At 34.8% G+C, this 17,133-nt stretch overlaps 1 protein-coding gene across 1 annotated transcript in view; it reads left to right on the plus strand.

The window, feature by feature from the left end:
• Spock3 (SPARC (osteonectin), cwcv and kazal like domains proteoglycan 3) overlaps window positions 1–17,133 on the plus strand; it is a 220,951-nt gene that overhangs the window by 31,530 nt on the left and 172,288 nt on the right. The window contains exon 2 of the mRNA XM_050138629.1: window positions 5,742–5,856. The gene's annotated coding sequence lies outside the window, so the exon portion shown is untranslated. The remainder of the gene's footprint in view (window positions 1–5,741; window positions 5,857–17,133) is intronic.

Consider the following 17,133-nt stretch of genomic DNA (forward strand, 5'->3'; position numbering starts at 1 on the left):
AAATGACCCTATCCTATAGCAATACTGACGAATATCTTGCATATCACCATAGAACCTTCATCTGGTGATGGATGGAGATAGAGACAGAGACCCACACTGGAGCACTGGACTGAGCTCCCAAGGTCCCAATGAGGGGCGGAAGGAGGGAGAACGTGAGCAAGGATGTCAGGACCACGAGGGGTGCACCCACCCACTGAGACAGTGGGGCTGATCTATTGGGAGCTCACCAAGGCCAGCTGGACTGGGAATGAAAAAGCATGGGATAAAACCGGACTCTCTGAACATGGCGAACAATGAGGGCTGATGAGAAGCCAAGGACAATGGCACGGGGTTGTGATTCTACTTCATGTTCTGGCTTGGTGGGAGCCTAGCCAGTTTGGATGTTCACCTTCCAAGACATGGACAGAAGGGGGAGGACCTTGGACTTTCCACAGGGCAGGGAACCCTGACTGCTCTTTGGACTGGAGAGGGAGGGGGAGAGGAATGGCGGGAGGGGAGAAGGGTGGGAAGAGGGGGAGGGAAATGGGAGGCTGGGAGGAGGCGGAATACTGGTTCCTTTTACAGAGGTACAGAGTAAAATTCCCAGCAACCACATAGTTGTTCACAAACACTTATAATGAGATCTGGTGCCCTTTTCTGGGCTACATGCATACATGCAAGCAGATACTGTATACATAATAAATAAATGAATAAACAAATAAAATTTGACATTTATATGAAATATTGATAAAGGATAACAGGGAATTAAATGCAATAGTATACTAACATTTCCATCCATCATCAGTTCAAATAGATTAACACTATAATAGATTTCTGGCTTATAATTGCATATGGAGCTTTCAGTAACAGTTACACCAGTAACTAACTGTCTATCTTTAACATTTATAAGATAGGACATTATTGAAATAATATCATTTTTATTCTTATTTCTCTTCAAATAATGTAGAAGTACATCTGAATTGGCTGTTAGTATTGATTGCCATGACCAACACGACTTTAGAATTAACTTGACTGAGACCACAGGGAGTGAATAACAGATGCACATACAGAAAACCAGGTTTGGGTGATCTGCACTCCTTGAAGGAGATGAACCAGTGACACAAGAACTCTGCACATTTATTCTATACAGATGAAGCAGGAAACATGATTCACAAAAATATCTAGTCTCTTAAGTGGAGCAGTCTCCGGCTACAGTCCTCCAATGCAGGAAGAGGAAGCTGTTGTTACTAGGACACATGGTCAGTATGCATACTTAGGCAAGAAGACAGCCTTACTATTCCTTGGGAACTGGGGAAGATCTTGCCATTCCTATGGGTTTTCGGCACTTGGGTCCTTGACATGACTGTGCTCATGTTCACAGTACTCATTAGCTCAGGACTTCATTTGGTTCCCACAGTAGATTTCTATGCTCAATTTGTAATGAGTGTAAAATGAGTGGAGATGGATCTTATATAACTGAAGAGGAATTGGGGTTTTAAACCAAGAAAGTCACTCCAAAGACTTGTGACTACGTTTAATCACATTTAACACTGCAAAACTGGTTGTCCAAAACCTAAGTAAATATCTTGCACTAGCTCCCTTTTCTATGATTCTCATTTGTACTGTCTTCCCTCAGAGCATCTGACAAGTTTTTAAAAGTTCCCTGGAATCCATCCCTTCCTCTTACTTCATAGTACAGAATTTTACTGAAGTGAGGTCATAATTTTTCCATGTGTGGTGCCATTTTTCACTTTTCGTTTTATTTTTATTGTCTCTTTGGATCTGTAATTAATCTCATACATTTATATCTATATCTGAATATTTATATTTTTAATTAATTTCATTTCAGTGATAACATGTTTATATGTACAGTACCCATATCATCCAGCTCTTCTGTAGTATAATGTAGATAGAACCTTAGAACAGTTTAAAATTGCATCACATTTGTCACTATTTCCCATGGGCTATACATTATTTTTACCATAAATTACATATTAACAGATAATTGATCATCATTTCTATTGTTCTTTTTACTGACATAGCTAATACAGCTCTGTGGGTCCATTTTTGTCTCTTGCTCTTTACTTGATCTTCTGTGTTCTCTTGCATTTCTTTTTCTATTGAAATATCTGTAAGTCTCTTCACAAATGGAAATAGGAAAAATTCTCTTTAATATGTGTATTTTCTTTCCTTTGTATGATAAGAGTAAATTGCTAGTAACTGCCTGGCTTAGGATTTAATTACTATCAAGGCAGTTCTTACCTTTCATTGTTTTCAGTTTGGGCACTAAATTTATTTTTAATAATTTTTTCCACAACTTATTGTTGCTTTTATTGAAGACCAGTGTTGTTTATTAGTATGCTAACTAAATTTCAAACTTCTTTTTATAAGAGAAGTTCTATTTTAATATTTTATGATTATCTTTTAATATTGCACTTACTTGTTTTTTACCTTTAAGTAAATATTTCTTTAAGAAATTAAGGGTAGTTAAGTATTTTTTCATATTGTTAAAATTATTTTCTTTTACTTCTTGATACCATAATTTTTGGATTAAGTGGGGGTTCTGGGGAGATTTGGGGAAAATGCAGTGAATATGAAAAAATACATTTTAGAAACTTCTCACAAATAAAAGTAAAAAAAAAAGCTAAAGTTGTATAATAGCATTACACATTCACAAAATAAAAATAAATATATTCAGATTCTTTAATATATACTTTTTATGTTGTATCTGTAGTGGTTTCTGCAAGTATTACATTTGTTAATATATTTCTAGGTGCTGCTAGCAATAAATACTGATATCCTAATACTACTTAGTCTTCCAGTGCTTAAAATTAGTGATTATTGATACAAATTTACAATAAGATTAACTACCCCAAAATTACAGATAGAGAACTGTCTTGAAATAGTAATCTTCTTGAAGTTGTTCATGATCTTTAAACTTGAAATAATTGGACATTTAAAATGTTTTTTTAGACCTTTAAACTGGGTCATTCAACACTTTTTTTTTTTTTTGGTAAGAAATAGCCACACAATTGGAATTCTAATTTCTCTTGTTACTGCTAAGACTCAAAAATAAGTATGGCTTCATTGTTAAAATGTATCTTGGCTGAATATGTTTCAACTCCCATAGCTGAAGAAATTTGCATTAACCTAAATTTAGTTACCATTGGAATCTCCCTTCTTTTTTCTTTCAACTTACTAACTACATTTTAAACTGACTTCTTTCTGTGTTTCTCTTTTGTTCATATACTCATGCGTAGAAATTATGTGATGTGTGAGTATGTGTATGTGAGTGGGGATGTGTGAGTGTGTGTGTTAGTGGGAATGTGTGAGTGTGTTTTTGTGAGTGGGAATGTGTGAGTGTGTGTATGTGTGTACGAATGTGTGTATATGTGAGTGTGTGTGTGAGTGTGTGTATGAGTGCATTTATGTGTGAGTTTGTGTGTGTGTGTGTGTGCATATATAGCTCATGCACTTGAGTGTAAATGTATGTGCACCTGTAGAAATTTATAGAGGCCAGAGGTAACATCTTCCCTCTCTGCCTTATTCCCAGGAATTATGTCTCTCATTGAAGTTGAAGCTTTCTTTTCATTTTGACTGGACTGGCTGTCCAGTGAGCTTGAGCATGCCAGACCTGAGTGTCTCTCTCTCTAAATGCTAAATTTCTGGTATACACAGTCATGCCTAGCTTTTTATGTGGCTCTGCTGATTCAAACTCATCTTCATACTTGTACAGAGAGTTCTCTGATTCATTCCACTGAGCAATCTCCACAGTCCGCTCAAGAGTGCTTCATAAATGGAAATTGCAAAACAGTTATTAGTTTTACATCTCATGGTCTCATGAACAATAGCCATTAGATAGTGTTTATTATGCACAATCAGTAATGACTCTCACTAAGAGAAAAAAACTGTAGACAAATACAGCATCAGTGAGCTAGATATGTTTTATGTAAACATGTTTTTTAAAAGTTAGTTTTCTATTTTATCATTACATAATCTATTGTACAGATATAATCATCTTACACTATGGAAAAAAATAAATCTTCAAAATGATAGTGATGGGTATTATAGATTTTCATAGTGCTATGTTCTTTTGTTGTAACTAACTGCTAAAGCAGGCTGTTGTTTATAACTCTTACAGGCCCAAGACAGATGCTGGTATGAAACTTGCCGGTGAGCCACAGTCACGTGGCAATAGACAGATTAATAAAAATGGGTTATATTAAGAAGTAAGAATTGGCCAATAAGAAACTAGAGCTAATGGGCCAAACAGTGTTTTAATGAATACAGTTTCTCTGTGGTTATTTCGGGTTAAGATAGCTGGGCGGCCAGGACAAAAAAAGGACCCTCCCTTACAGCACAGTTCACCAAAATAAAAAAAATAAATAAAATTATAATACAGTATTTGAACATGTATATTCATGTCTTAATAAATGAATGTACCAATTTTGTTATAAATATCAGTAAATTATGTAGTATTTATGTTGGCAGTCACTTAGAGACAACTAGCTATCATAGGTGAAAACGCTGCATATATGTTTCTTTATGATATACTCAGCTCATAGTAGTGATATTCCTGACATTTTTAAACTACCCAATGAGATACCAGTGTCTCTGACATCTTTGTCTTTATTTTTTTTTTTAGTATAGCTATGAGCATCTATGGAAGTTTCCCAAAGTTAGTAGCTGTCATTTTCTGTCAGCACCAAATGTGGTACCATGGCACCACTCTTATTTCTATCTTTTCTGTACTTAGGAAGAATTTCAGTCATTGCATACAGCTTTCCTTGTGTACAGGAATACCTGGCAATGATCTGTGTCTAAAAGACTGACTGATTAAAACTACAATGATATGGGAAATTGCAATGTTTCTGGTCCAGAGACTAATTTGCACTTGCATGTTCACCTCTGTCAGAAATAACATTCTTTGGCCAATAGATTCCAAAAGAACTTTTGAAGTCTATAAATTTTTACGCACCACTAGCTTGCTTCAAAAGCTAGGAAGGCCATCAGACAGCATCTTAGGCCTTTGGAAAATCTCCTGCTTGCTGCTGCTGTAAGCCCTTTTATGATGTAAACAATGACGTGTCTTAAACTTGCCTTGCTTTCTCAGTTTCCTTTCTTCTATGAAACTATACAACTCTCTGAAACTGCTTCAGTGTTGGAACATGGTATTTAGGATAATGTTTTTCTGTGCTCTCAGACCATGGTTGGTCACTCAAAATGGCTCCAGAATAAACTACCTTTTATTACCTTTCAGGTGAGAGTTATGTTTTTTGTATCAACATTCTTAGACACTTCCACAATTAGCACTTTATGAATGTTAACTTCTGAGCCGTTTACATGAGACTGAACTCAGCTGTGATCTCCTTTGAGTTATATGGTCAGAAGAAGACACAACTCTCAGAAGAATAAAAGCTTCAGAAAGGCTGGCAGATGAATGAATATAATAAAATACCATGATTGTGCTGAAAGGAATAAGACAAGAAAAAATTATGGGTGTGAAAATGATTAAAATATATTATGTAGGTGTATAAACTGTCAAAATTGAAAAAATACAACAAAATGAAATAAAAATTCCATAATTTAGTTAATTATGTTGAATAGGCTACAATACCTACTACCTTTGTACACAGAAACATTTAAATTCTCTCTTTTCTATTCTCTCTCTCTCTCTTCCTCTCTCTCTCTCTCTCTCTCTCTCTCTCTCTCTCTCTCTCTCTCTCTCTTTCTCTCCTCTCTCTGTCTTCACCTCTCTCCAGCTTTAGATCCAGCTAAGGATCCATGCTTAAAGATCAAGTGCAGCCGCCACAAAGTCTGCATCACTCAAGATGCTCAGACTGCTCTCTGCATCAGTCACAGGAGACTATCACACAGGTAAACACTTTGAAATGAAAACCTACAGATAGAGTATTAATATTTGCTACAGTCTGAATATTTATCGGTGTTTTGATTCTTGATAAAGATATTTGTTTAAAGGGCTCCAGAATTTTTTGTAATATAGTCATGAGAGAAATGGGTTAAATATTGTTACCAATTATAATTCCTAGGTATTAGGTAGGTTTAAATCTAAATTACACAATGCTGACTTTGTAAAGATTGAGTTAAAATGTGTTTTCTGAGTAATTGTAATTTACTCTTTATAATACCTCTATAAGTGAGGTACATTGAAACCTTCAAACTAGATCATTCTGTTAGTTAAAGATAGTTTATTGACTTGGGGTGGGGCCTGCTGGAAATAACTCTGAGAATAGAGACCAGTTCCTGGTTGTAAAAGCCCTAACAATTTTATTGGTTTGTTAACAATGGGAGGTGACATGTCAACCAGAACAGCCTGATGGAATAGCGGTTTTGATCTATCGCAGGCTGTTTGGGTTGATAAGGAACCAGATGTTTTTTGCCTAAGATAGTTGACTATGGGCTTAAATAAGGTAGGTAGTGAGTGGCTTTCCTGATAAATAGAAAAGTGCCTGATCCCCTCTGTATGGTGTGAATACCATTGGTGAATAACGAAACTGCTTTGAGCCTATAGCAGAGCAGGGCAGAACAGAGGGAGGCAAGGAAAACCAAACTGAATGTTGGGAGAATGAAGGCAGGGTTTGGAGAAAAGCAATGGTGCTGGCGCCAGAGACAGACATGCCAGAATCTTGCCAGTAGGCCATGAGCCTTATGGAAAATTATAAAATAACAGAAATGGTTTAAATTAAGTTGCAAAAGCTAGCCAATAAGAAGTTAGAGCTAATAGGCCAAGCAGTGGTTTAATTAATACAGTTTCTGTGTGGTTATTTCTGGAGTCTGGGTGGCAGGGAAATGAACAAGCTGCTTCCTATTACAAATTGGCACTCCAATGTGGCTGACTAAATCCATGTATAATCTCAACAGCAATACTCTGTTTACCAGTCAGATGTCTGTCTGACTTTGGGCTAGGCTCTCAATTATGCCATTGTCTGCAGCACTGCCATTTTTGAACCTAACTTCCTCTACTTACTCTTGCTTATAAATATGTATACATCTCAGTTTATGACAAAGTTAAGGATAAAGGAAAAGAATAGTTTGTGAAGAGTTATGGAAGAATCTTAGAAAGCCTACTATGGAGATTTTGTAGCCTATTAAAGAACACTTCTTTAAGAATCACTCCTACTGATGGTGTACTTGTAGCTATACCCTCAAGCAGGAAAATATTCGCAGACCCAGACTGGGTTATATAAATCCTTTGATCACTTTGATCACAGTTATCATTATACCTGTAGAGTTGGCTCTACTTTGAAAAGCCATCCATTTACAAATAGCCTATGCAGCGTGGTGCCAAGACTTGAGGACTGGAAGTCGCCATAATCACAAAAGAACTAACCAGAAAAGAAAGGAATATATTACATGTCTTACACCCAATGAATCCTATTTTGCATTCTTCTTTTTTAAAATGGGAATAGTTTATGAATTGTCTTTAAATGAAATTAGGAACATTGCTACTAGTCTATTCTCAAATGATAGGTGAAATATTTGGCTTTAGTAGACTTGCATACAAATATATTAAAGACACAGTTCTCTCATCCCAGATACTTGAGAGGTGTTGCAGAAGAAACATAAATTGTATACCTGACTAGAGTAAAAAGGAAGTTCAAGTCCAGCTTTGACAACTTATTAAGACACCATCCAGATTAAAAAATAAAAGAAAGATTAGAACCAGAATTTGTTTGGGTATGTAACTAGGCAGCATGAAAAATAATAACAATAAAAAGACACACCAAGAGATGGCATAAAAGCACATTAGAGAATAAAAATGGGTTATATATCCATCAAATAGCAAATATTTCTGTTTAAGTAATACTCATAATTAATATAAACATATAAAGTCTTTTATGTACTGAATATATTAGAAATTTTGTTATTAAAATCTGTAGTGATAGTTAGAGTCAAGGTAGATGGAAACAAAAATATCTGTAAATCTCATAGTATCCCTTGAAGTATGTATGTCATGATGGTGGAGTGATGGCAAAAATTAAAGAGACAGTTTTTAAAATTTTGAAATCACATTCGTGCTAGAGAAATTCACAAAATGACAGAACAGAGTTACCAGTAACATTTTGCCTGTCAATCATGATTTTTGTGTTTTATTAATAACGGAATGGCAATGCCCTAGGCTGTACATTGTGTTATTAACCTATTTCCTTAGGATCCTAAAGATATGTCAAATTTTCTGAAACTTTTTTGTTTCCTCTTCTTAGTTTAAAATACTAGTATTTGATGTGTGAAATTGGGAGTAGAAAGAAGAGTTTGACTCGTGGGATCAGTAAGCAAGAGGTCTCAAAATGCCTTCAAATGAAATTCAGTACCCACCTTGCAGAGATTAAATCAAATCATTTACTTATAAGCAGAAATTAGGACTGAAGACACGTCTCAGTAACTAGGAATATTTGCTGTTGTTTCACTGAACCCAAGTTTTGTTCTCAGCACCCACATGGGGCAGCTAACACCTGTAACTGCATTTCCAGGGGTTTTAATAACCATTTCTGGCCTGTGTAGGCACTGAAATTACAATATATATATATATATATATATATATATATATATATAATTCAGTGACATAAATACACATGTGATATTAATTAATTAAATATTCTTTATAAATTCCACAAAATGTAGTATGTTTCCAACCAAAAATAATCAAACTTTTAAAAGGACTCATTGATACTTTCTTTCTGATTTCATCAACCTCAGTAAAATATTGATTTGTATTTGATGAGATCAATGCCTAAGCTTATCAATAACCAAGCTACCTCACTGTGAACACCTAACATTAGGCCCAAGGAGATGACTTAGCAAGTAAAGGCATTTATCACCAAGCCCAATGACCTGAATTGGATTCTCCAAACCAACAATATGGGAGTAAAGAACAGAGTCTTGTAAGTTGTCCTCTGATTTCCATTCATGTTCCATGACTGTCACATACCTCTCCTCCACCACACACACAAAATGAATGAATACGTAAATAAATAAATGATTTTAGAAGACTATGGACTAAAAGAAACTTGCTGTGTAACTGTCCGATGGTAAGGATAGTCAGTGACAAATAGCCTAAATGTTCTCAGTGCAAGAAGCTATTAAGCCATATACCTTGAGCATAGAAACAGCAGCAGCATTCCTTTAGTGAACCCTGGAGTGACAAAGATATCTAGGTTTTAAATTGGCTGGTTTTAATGTTTTATATAAACTGTATTTGGTCCTGTTTTTTTACTGATAGGAGCTACTTAAAATGGTGCACTGAATACAATCCATATCCAATAAATAAAAAGTTGATATTAATATATTATGTAGTTTGTTTGCTTTGAGAAGTCAGCATAAATTGTATACTTACACAGCCCTGTAGGAAGTAGAACATTGGCATGCACCCTGATCTATGGCAATAGCTAATAATATTAATAATAATAATAATAATAATAATAATAATAAAACACATCTCTTACATTTGGAGCATGTGAACATCTTACGTTTGAAGAGTGAAATCAAGTAAATAAAAACTAATTCAGTTATTGTATTTATTTTCTTATATCAGAACACTAAAAAGAAACGGATGCCACTGTCTACAGCCTCAAGTGTTAGGAGAGTCTTACTCAAGATGCTTTCTTAAATCTTCCTCCCTAAACTAAACATCACATCCTCTTCTCCTTTTCCTTAGAACCTGAATTTCTTGTTTTATAATGTTCATTGCAGTCACAGTAAATCATCTCATTCAAGTGTTCATTAGTTGACTGGACATTTTATGAACTTGGCCTCTTTTTCCCTCCAGTATTGTAGACCCATGTCATATGGACTGGTAGACTCACATTTTCTTTGAATAGAGTGAAATGACTGTTATTTATAGTTCATTCAGTGTTGTAGTTTCATCAACTGCAAGAGTCATTCTAGGTATATTGTGCCCATGTACTTCAAGCATATTCTATAAAAGCAAGTTCAGGATTTGCATGGGGGGCGGAGGAGGAATCAACATATACTTTTTAAAAATTTTGGGAAAAGAATATACTTAGGACTTAACAAAAAGTTGGAAGGTATCTGTTATTTTTAAATTGTGAGTTTGTGCACTGGATTTGTAAGTAGATAAAACAATAAACTTGTTCTATCTTGGTGGTATAAAAATCATAAAATCAGAGAGATAGTAAGAAATGGCATTTCTTACTATATGTTTATCTTAAGCTTTAACTTCATCTACTACCATAGAGTATGATGTAAAATGTCCAAATATGTCAGGACACAGAAAATATTATTTGGATAATATTTCCAGTGAAATCTTCTGTGGTGAACTGTCCTCAAATCAACACAATTCTATTTTTTTTTTTTGCAAACTTGCCTTTACCATTATCATCAGAAAATCAAACACATAGTTTTTTTTTTTTTTTACTAACTATGAAAAACACCAATTGCTACAACTTTCCAAATATTGTGGTGGTTTAATGCAATTGCTGATTGTTTTCTTAGACCTTGACTGTTATCCATTTTTTTTTTATCTTAGTAACTTAGTGTTGTACATTTGTTGACCATGAGTGCCAAGTTCTCTTTATTTTCATGTATTTCAACACTTGGTGTTTCATGCACCTGAGATGGCTGTGTAATAGCACGCAATTAACACTGTCTCTAGATCAGTGTTTTGGGCACCAATCAATAAGGGCAATGTTAAGAAGAAAATGGGTATGTGTTAACAAGTCAGAAAAAGAAAAAAGATGCAGTCAGTATAGGACAGAGTTAATCATGTTAATTTCTGCCTCTACTCAACACAAGATAAAAAACATATCAATAAGTAGATGCTTTGGCCTCTTAAAAGTCATTACACAAAAAATTACAAAACCTACTTAAAATGTTGGTTATAAAAATCATCCATCAAGTCGGGTGGTGGTGGCACACACTTTTAATCCCAGCCCTCAGGAGACAGAGACAGGCAGCAGGTGGATTTCTGTGGGTTCGAGGCCTGCCTGGTCTACAAGAGTTACTTCCAGGATAGGGTCCAAAGCTACAAAGAAAGCCTGAAAAAAAAAAAAAAAAAAAAAAAAAAAACAAGATATACATTCTAGCAAAAGAATGTAAGTCTTAAAACTCTTTATGTTAATGATTTATGTTTTGTAATGTCTATTTAAGTTGGGTCTCTGTCACTAAGTTATGGTTAATATATAAATGGTTCATGATTCTTTTTAAGATTAAATATATTAAAAATGGTCATAGAATAATGATAATGGGTATAAAGCATATTGATTAATAATCATAATATTAAAATTATAGACGAACATCATAGTACCTTCTCCTTATCTACAGAGGGTCTAAATAAGTACAAAAGCACAGTTCAGGCATAGTGTACATGATACATTAAATCTCATAGATATCATAGGAGTTGAGATGGATTGCAGTAGTTATGACCAGTTTACCAAATATAAAAGCTAAGGCTCAGAAATGATATAGTCTGATAGAGCATTGTCTTACAATCATCATAGGTGATGAGTTGAGCAGTTTCTACCTATAATAAAACCTGGGGTAGAGAGAATTTCCACAGTGTTGTAAGTGACAAGCTTAGACACTAAAAATGGGCACCTCAGCTTGGTGATATTTAATCATTGTGGTACACCACCATTTAAGACCTTATTTAACACTTGGAATTATTCATTCACATTATTTTACAGTCAAGGGTCTATTTCTTTTAAAAATAAACTGAATAGCTATTTTCTACTGTATAATTCCTTAAACATATTTAAACCCATGTTAAATTTTAGCTAAACAGAAAATTCTATTTTACTGACATTACTCTCAGAGGTATATAATATCTACCAAATTGAGAAGTTTTTATGAGAAGAAAATTTAATTAATTAGACCACATAACTTCAACAGTTAAATCAGTTTAGATTTTGACAATTTAGAAATTAGAAAATAGGTTTTCACGTAAAAATGAGTCATACTATTGACTTAATTCTTTAATGAGCAGCATTAAATATCCTTGTGATACATTACCTCATTATCTGATACCCAGGAACTGCATGACCCTTCCTAGCAAGGCCATGGCAACACAGTTAGCTTCCCTCCACTTTTCCTCCATTATCTCATCACAGCAAAATATTATTTCCACAGAGGAATGGTTTACAGCAGGAGGCCGGAGGCAAAATGCTAGCTCACTCTAGCCCAATTCATTTTAACTAAGCAATCATAACCTCTCTCTTTCAACATCTTCCTCTAAAATATATAACAGAAAAATATGAGGCCTTCTGATGATCACTATATTCATGTAGACACAGTTAAAAGAGTACTAGCCCATTGTCTTCTTTGCGGTAAATGCAAGAATTAGAGGGGGAAGGCATATAAAAGGAATATTAAAAAATGCTTTCTGGGTGATCTAGTAAATACTTTTAAAGTAAGATAAAGACAACATCAATGAACATGGCTACCTTTGCAAATGTCTTTCAGATGACTCTGAAGACTACTTAATCAATGTCCTTCAGAGATGAAGAAAAAACACCAGATCATTATACAGTTGCAACCTTTAGGCATATAAAAAGATAAATATGGTTTCCTACTTAGTTTCAAAGTCTATGGCCTCTCTTGCATCCCCTTATTTACACTCATACAAGCATTAAAAGTTTGGGTTTGCATATGAGAGAGAATATGCTTTTCTCTTTCTGAGACTGAGTCACTTAACAAAAATTCTTTCCAAATTCACTGTTTCTATTGAAGACCAGCTTTATTGAAGAAACTTGTATGTTCCTGGGTAGGAGTGTGAGGATGGGAATTATTAAGTAAAAGGAACAGATATAAGAGACATAAGAGACAGAAGCACAGAACATCATTGAGAGAACATTCAGTGAATACTGATTTCTGAATCTGCTTCGTTTATTTTCCACATGCTTATATACGTTACTCAAAAGGGGTGGGGAGAGGCAACAGACTTCATTAACATGATATAAGGTATACACTTAAATTATCTGACCTTTGTTCCAGGTGGAATGGATCAACTTCTATATCCAAAATACTAATAAACCACACCGTAAGTCATAACCTCATGTTTGTAGCCACATCTGTTGTCAACAACTTTGAAGAGCAAAAATAAGCTCAGACTTTCTGATCTCCAGGCATGGTCAGACAGGTTCACAACTGTAGGCCCTCATATGCTTCCCAGTTTTATTTTTCTTGACAGCTGAGTAAAATCCCACATAATATAATGCTCCCATGTTTTCATTATCCACTCTTCTGTTGATAGATACAATGTAGGATTCATTTCTTTGCTCTTGTAAATAGTGTTGTAATAAATATAAATGTGTGTCTCTTTGCTAGCTGAGGCATAAGGCATTCTGATCTGAAAAGTCATGGAAAGGCCATTCAAATCTACATTGTCTACACCAATTTATGCTCCCATTAGCAAGGGTCAAGGATTCCTCTTTCTCCACAGTCTTAATTTGGTTACTACCTTTGTGTTCTTTATCAAGGCTATTATCACTGAGAGAAGATTAAATCTCTGTTTTTAATTTCTTCAGTTTGTAAGGATCCTGAAATAAAAAAAAAGAAAAGAAAAGAAATGTTTGACTGTTTTGTGTTAATTTTTAATTATGATGAATCTATGCACCTAACAAAATTAATCAAACAAGGTGAACTAAAACATGGAAAAACAGAGATGATACTGGGTTAATGATGATGAGGAAGCCATACTCTCAAACTGATTAAGTCATTATACAAAGAAAAGTGTGACTCAGTAGTCATGGCTGATATCATGGTTTGAATTCTGTGTTTTCCTTCAATACTATTCTTTTCCTACATTTCTTTTATATATTTATATATTTTTAATTTCTATACTATGAAAGTTTTGCCTGCATGAATGCCTTTTTACATGTGTACCTGCTCCCTGTGGAAGTCAGAAATGGCAGCAGATTATTATGACCAAATTGAGATCCCCAGAGAGACCACCAGAATGCAGTCAAGTCCAGAATGCAAAAGCAAGGTTTATGCTTTACAGCTAGCTGGGAATTCTCCCATTATAGGTGGCTAGCTGGTAGGAACATTTTGTGGTTTAACTTTGCAGAGGTTCCTGTTTTCAACTAGCTCTTGATGTTGCATAGTTTCATGAATGCAGTGCCTTAACCAGCTACTGATCAATCAAGTTTTCTAAAATTTTCCATGTCCTTACAAGACTCTCTGGAACAGGAATTAGACAGCAGTGTATTGTGAGAGGCCACTTACTGGTTCCCAGCTGCATAGCCCCAAAATAATCACACAAAAATGTATTAATTAAATCACTGCTTGGCCCATTAGTTCTAGCTTCTTATTGGCTATCTCTTACATATTAATTTAACCCATTTCTATTAATTTGTGTATCAGCATGCGGTAGTGGCTTACTGGCAAAGTTCTGGCGTCTGTCTTCAACAGGGCTACATGGCTTTTCTCTGACTCGGCCTTTTTTCTCACAGCATTCAGCTTAGATTTTCCCCACCTAGCTCTGTTTCCCTATAATTCTGCTATAGGTCCAAAGCAGTTCCTTTATTTGTCAATGGTAATCACAGCACACAGAGGAAATTCCCACATCAGCTGTGAGCCACTGTATGGGTATGAGAAATCAAACCTTGGTCTTCTCCAAGAGCAACTTCTCCAAAAGCTCCACCTACATTTTTATAATTCTATTACATTATTCTCATCTATAATAAAATATTTGCACTTCTATATTGACAACTTTATGAGTTATCAATAATTTCATAAAAACATTTAACCAGAGAAGCACAATAAAAGTACTTACAAAATGGAAAGTGTGTGCTACATACATTAAAATAAAATAGTATTAAAATATACAATACTCAGTTTGGTTTGGTTGAAATTGTGTATGTGTGATCAACATTGACAGCGCTGATCTCTGGATATTACATATTGTTGGACTGATTTTTCATTTTCTCCTCTCTTCCTTAACTTTTAGTATGATTCATTTTTAGTATTGCTGTCATAAGCTGCTGACAGAAACATGTAAAGAAAAGAAGGATTCATTTTGCCTCATAATTTCAGAGGTGTCAGTCATGGTTGTTTGGTTTCATGCGTCTGACATAATGTCACGCTGGAAGTGTGTATGGGAATCTAATTTTTACATCTGGGTAGGTGAAAAGCAGGAATAAGGGGAATAAGAAGAGTCCACGTGAGGATATAGCACTTTCAGGCACACCCTGTATCTACTTCCTCCTCCTCCTCTTCCTCCTCCTCCTCCATTTTCTCTTCTTCCTCCCCTCCTTCTCTTCACCACCTCCTAATACTGCTGCCGTGCTATGACTCTCATGTCAGAGACCATATGATCTAATTGTCTGTAGTAAGGAGATATGTTTTGGTTTTATCCATCTATATATTTTTAAAGCAAGTCAATAAAACTATACACTGCAGAGTATCTTTCTCCTTTAGTCTCATATAAATTCATGTATTTTCCAATCTGCCATATTGAATGTATATGACTACTTTACAATCTGTTTGTTTTTACATATTAAAAAGTAAAGTTAATATGTCTCTCCTCTATGTTGTAGTTTCTTTTTATAAAATTTGAAAATATGCTTTCATACAGTATTTCTTTCTTTCTTAAGAAAATGAACATAGCAAAATACAACATAAAACAGAGAAAAAGCACAAGAAACACCAATACAAGGCACATATGCGTAATATACATAAAACATAAAATCAGAAATCATTGTTTAAAAGCAAAAGACCAGGAAGATGAAAAAATGCTCAAAGTTCCCAGGAACACCTGTCCAATAATGCCATTGCCAATTGTTATTCAAGAAAATTTGCCACAGACAAAACCCACAGGCCAATCTAATAGATTCTCTCCTGAAGTTCCCTCTTTTCATATAACCAAATTTGTATCCCACTGAAAAATAACTAACCAACAAAATTTGCTGTTACTACTTTGATGAAATTTAGGACAAAATTTGTTTGCTTATTAACAAAACTTAAAAGAATAAAAAATATTAAATAAAAGTTAGATAAGTGAAATCAACTTGTTTTCACTTTCTATTTTGAGATTATAATATAGTTACATTTCTCCCTCACTTTTCCTTTCTCCAAAATCTCCCACATTCCCTTTCTTGCTCTATTTCAGATTCATGACCTTTTTAAATTAATTGTTTATATATATAATCTAAATATAGTATTAAATTTAGATTTTAAAGTTTAAACATTTGTAAATCCAAGTTTAAAATTTTTCATTAAAGATCAGGAACAATGTATGATATTCCTCTATACCTAGATCAATGAATGCCTATTGGGGGCTTTGAGTACCAGTCTTAGTATCCCCTCAGGGCTCAGAATAAGATGTTTATGGCAAGTGAAGTTCTGAGTGCAAAAATAAATAAATAAATAGCCCAGGCATGTTACTTCTGCATATTCTTTATTTGTGAGGTCAGGGGGAAAATGAAGTGAAGGTTTGTGGAGAAGAATAAGGGGTGATCTCCACAAGGTTTCTAGTTTTTACAAACATAGTTGGAAAAATCCATAGACAAAGACAATGATAATACGTATATCAAAATCACAAAAAGGGCAGGTAAACCCTGACAAAGCTGCACTCTGGAACAGATGACATCACTCAGGAAATAGTCGGTGTCCAAGGGGAAATACCTGACATTCCAAACCATTAGAGAAAGTTACTAAAAGTCCTGGAATCCTAAATTCACCCATTCTCTTCATCCAATCTCTTTTATGATAACCAGGTTTTGGAACACCCAGATTTGTTTTTTGGCAAAGGTGGAGCATGCTACCTTCTTACTTAGTGCCTGTCTTCTTTGGACATTTCTATGTGGTCTGTTAGCAGGTAATTTTGTGGGACTGAATCTATAAAAATTTGACCATTAGAACAAGGAGTGAATGTTATCATTCTAAGGTCTCATGATGTGGGGGAATGGAAAGGTCTTTCTACTGTCCTTGCAGAAGAAGTTGCACTGTAAGGTATTTTGGTAGTGAATCCCATTTTGAAGGGAGAAACATGGCCTCACAAGGTTTCCACAGATATGACAGCAACTGTTTCAAAACACAATTGTTCCCAAAGCTCTGCTAACAGAGTGTTCTATAAATTGTACACTGTGGGTCTGCCTTTATGAATCTTTCAACTGTACAGTTACTGTATAGTCTTGTGGGTTCTAACAAATGCCACTCACACCCTGATAGAGATTT

This window comes from Alexandromys fortis, unplaced genomic scaffold, assembly GCF_014885135.2.
Source record: "Alexandromys fortis isolate MF-2015 unplaced genomic scaffold, M_Fortis_MF-2015_v1.1 scaffold_11, whole genome shotgun sequence".
Lineage (NCBI taxonomy): Eukaryota > Metazoa > Chordata > Mammalia > Rodentia > Cricetidae > Alexandromys > Alexandromys fortis.